This window comes from Oncorhynchus tshawytscha, unplaced genomic scaffold (genome assembly GCF_018296145.1).
Source record: "Oncorhynchus tshawytscha isolate Ot180627B unplaced genomic scaffold, Otsh_v2.0 Un_contig_1722_pilon_pilon, whole genome shotgun sequence".
Lineage (NCBI taxonomy): Eukaryota > Metazoa > Chordata > Actinopteri > Salmoniformes > Salmonidae > Oncorhynchus > Oncorhynchus tshawytscha.
The window spans coordinates 127,501-131,660 of record NW_024609278.1 but is presented as its reverse complement, the minus strand read 5'-3'; positions in this window follow the sequence as shown (position 1 = coordinate 131,660).

Genomic DNA, 4,160 nt, shown 5'->3' with positions numbered 1-4,160 from the left:
TGTTGTGTTAAACAGAGAGGTAGTAGGAGGATGTTGTGTTAAACAGAGAGGTAGTAGGAGGATGTTGTGTTAAACAGGTCCTCTCAGAGAGGTAGTAGGAGGATGTTGTGTTAAACAGAGAGGTAGTAGGAGGATGTTGTGTTAAACAGGTCCTCACAGAGAGGTAGTAGGAGGATGTTGTGTTAAACAGGTCCTCTCAGAGAGGTAGTAGGAGGATGCTTAAAACAGGTCCCCTCTCAGAGAGGTAGTAGGAGGATGTTGATAAACAGGTCCTCCAGAGAGGTAGTAGGAGGATGTTGTGATAACAGGTCCTCTCAGAGAGGTAGTAGGAGGATGTTGTGTTAAACAGGTCCTCTCAGAGAGGTAGTAGGAGGATGTTGTGATAAACAGGTCCTCTCAGAGAGGTAGTAGGAGGATGTTGTGTTAAACAGGTCCTCTCAGAGAGGGTAGTAGGAGGATGTTTAAAACAGGTCCCTCTAGTAGGAGGATGTTGTGTTAAACAGGTCCTCTCAGAGAGGTAGTAGGAGGATGTTGTGTTAAACAGGTCCTCTCAGAGAGGTAGTAGGAGGATGTTTAAAACAGGTCCTCTCAGAGAGGTAGTAGGAGGATGTTGTGTTAAACAGGCCCTCACAGAGAGGTAGTAGGAGGATGCTGTGTTAAACAGAGAGGTAGTAGGAGGATGTTGTGTTAAACAGGTCCTCTCAGACAGGTAGTAGGAGGATGTTGTGTTAAACAGGCCCTCACAGAGAGGTAGTAGGAGGATGTTGTGTTAAACAGAGAGGTAGTAGGAGGATGTTGTGTTAAACAGGCCCTCACAGAGAGGTAGTAGGAGGATGTTGTGTTAAACAGAGAGGTAGTAGGAGGATGTTGTGTTAAACAGGTCCTCTCAGAGAGGTAGTAGGAGGATGTTGTGTTAAACAGGTCCTCTCAGAGAGGTAGTAGGAGGATGTTGTGTTAAACAGAGAGGTAGTAGGAGGATGTTGTGTTAAACAGGTCCTCACAGAGAGGTAGTAGGAGGATGTTGTGTTAAACAGGTCCTCTCAGAGAGGTAGTAGGAGGATGTTGTGATAAACAGGTCCTCTCAGAGAGGTAGTAGGAGGATGTTGTGTTAAACAGGTCCTCTCAGAGAGGTAGTAGGAGGATGTTGTGATAAACAGGTCCTCTCAGAGAGGTAGTAGGAGGATGTTGTGTTAAACAGGTCCTCTCAGAGAGGTAGTAGGAGGATGTTGTGTTAAACAGGTCCTCTCAGAGAGGTAGTAGGAGGATGTTGTGTTAAACAGGTCCTCTCAGAGAGGTAGTAGGAGGATGTTGTGTTAAACAGAGAGGTAGTAGGAGGATGTTGTGTTAAACAGGTCCTCTCAGAGAGGTAGTAGGAGGATGTTGTGTTAAACAGGTCCTCTCAGAGAGGTAGTAGGAGGATGTTGTGTTAAACAGGTCCTCACAGAGAGGTAGTAGGAGGATGTTGTGTTAAACAGAGAGGTAGTAGGAGGATGTTGTGTTAAACAGGTCCTCTCAGAGAGGTAGTAGGAGGATGTTGTGTTAAACAGAGAGGTAGTAGGAGGATGTTGTGTTAAACAGGTCCTCACAGAGAGGTAGTAGGAGGATGTTGTGTTAAACAGGTCCTCTCAAAGAGGTAGTAGGAGGATGTTGTGATAAACAGGTCCTCTCAGAGAGGTAGTAGGAGGATGTTGTGTTAAACAGGTCCTCTCAGAGAGGTAGTAGGAGGATGTTGTGATAAACAGGTCCTCTCAGAGAGGTAGTAGGAGGATGTTGTGATAAACAGGTCCTCTCAGAGAGGTAGTAGGAGGATGTTGTGTTAAACAGGTCCTCTCAGAGAGGTAGTAGGAGGATGTTGTGATAAACAGGTCCTCTCAGAGAGGTAGTAGGAGGATGTTGTGTTAAACAGGTCCTCTCAGAGAGGTAGTAGGAGGATGTTGTGTTAAACAGAGAGGTAGTAGGGGGATGTTGTGTTAAACAGGTCCTCTAGTAGGAGGATGTTGTGTTAAACAGGTCCTCTCAGAGAGGTAGTAGGAGGATGTTGTGGTCCTAAACAGAGAGGTAGTAGGAGGATGTTGTGTTAAACAGGTCCTCACAGAGAGGTAGTAGGAGGATGTTGTGTTAAACAGGTCCTCACAGAGAGGTAGTAGGAGGATGTTGTGTTAAACAGGTCCTCTCAGAGAGGTAGTAGGAGGATGTTGTGTTAAACAGGTCCTCTCAGAGAGGTAGTAGGAGGATGTTGTGTTAAACAGGTCCTCTCAGAGAGGTAGTAGGAGGATGTTGTGTTAAACAGAGAGGTAGTAGGGGGATGTTGTGTTAAACAGGTCCTCTCAGAGAGGTAGTAGGAGGATGTTGTGTGAAACAGGTCCTCTCAGAGAGGTAGTAGGAGGATGTTGTGTTAAACAGGTCCTCTCAGAGAGGTAGTAGGAGGATGTTGTGTTAAACAGGTCCTCTCAGAGAGGTAGTAGGAGGATGTTGTGTTAAACAGGTCCTCACAGAGAGGTAGTAGGAGGATGTTGTGTTAAACAGGTCCTCTCAGAGAGGTAGTAGGAGGATGTTGTGTTAAACAGGTCCTCACAGAGAGGTAGTAGGAGGATGTTGTGTTAAACAGGTCCTCACAGAGAGGTAGTAGGAGGATGTTGTGTTAAACAGGTCCTCTCAGAGAGGTAGTAGGAGGATGTTGTGTTAAACAGGTCCTCTCAGAGAGGTAGTAGGAGGATGTTGTGTTAAACAGGTCCTCACAGAGAGTCGATGATTCATGACTGATGGTTTCCTTTATCTTGCTGGGTCTACAACATTCTAAAAGGAAGTGATTCCCAAACCTTCCACAACAAAGCCATCCCCTACAGAGAGATGAACCTGGAGAAGAGTCCCCTAAGCAAGCTGGTCCTGTGGCTCTGTTCACAAACACAAACAGACCCCACAGAGCCCCAGGAGAGAAACACAATTAGACCCAACCAAATCATGAGAAAACAAAAAGATAATTACTTGACACATTGGAAAGAATTAACAAATAAACTGAGCCAACTAGAATGTTATTTGGCCCTAAACAGAGAGGACACAGTGGCACAATGCCTTTGACTCACCCAACATTAAGAAAGCTTTGACTATGTACAGACTTGTTATTGGCTCTCAAGAGAAGACAGGCTATGTGCTCACTGCCCACAAAATGAGGTGGAAACTGAGCTGCACTTCCTAACCTCCTGCCAAATGTATGACCATATTAGAGACACATATTTCCCTCAGATTACACAGACCCACAAATCATTTCAAAACAAATCAATTACTCCCATATCTACTGGGTGAAATTCCACAGTGTGCATCACAGCAGCAAGATGTGTGACCTGTTGTCACAAGAAAAGCCAAACCACTGAAGAACAAACACCATTATAGATACAACCCATATTTATGTTTATTTATTTTCCCTTTTATACTTTAACTATTTACACATCATTAAAACACTGCATATATATATATAATGACATTTATAATGTCTTTATTGTTTTGGAACTTCCGTGAGTGTGATGTTTACTGTTCATTTTTGTTAATTATCTATTTCACTTGCTTTGACAATGTAAACATATGTTATATGTCATATGTCTCTCTCCCATAACAATAAAGCCCCTTAATTTAATTGAGAGAGAGAGAGAGAGGGGGCAGAGAGAGAGAGAGAGAGAGAGAGATTGAGAAAGGGGCAGAGAGAGAGAGAGAGAGGGGGCAGAGAGAGAGAGAGAGGGGGGCAGAGAGAGAGAGAGAGAGAGAGAGATTGAGAAAGGGGCAGAGAGAGAGAGAGAGGGGGCAGAGAGAGAGAGATTGAGAAAGGGGCAGAGAGAGAGAGAGGGGCAGAGGAGAGGCAGAGAGAGAGAGAGAGAAAGGGGCAGAGAGAGAGAGGAGAGAGAGAGAGAGAGAGAGAGAGAGAGAGAGAGAGAGATTGAGAAAGGGGCAGAGAGAGAGAGAGAGAGAGAGAAAGGGGCAGAGAGAGAGAGAGAGAGAGAGATTGAGAAAGGGGCAGAGAGAGAGAGAGAGAGATTGAGAAAGGGGCAGAGAGAGAGAGAGAGAGAGAGGGGGCAGAGAGAGAGAGAGAGAGGGGGCAGAGAGAGAGAGAGAGAGATTGAGAAAGGGGCAGAGAGAGAGAGAGAGGGGGCAGAGAGAGAGAGAGAGAA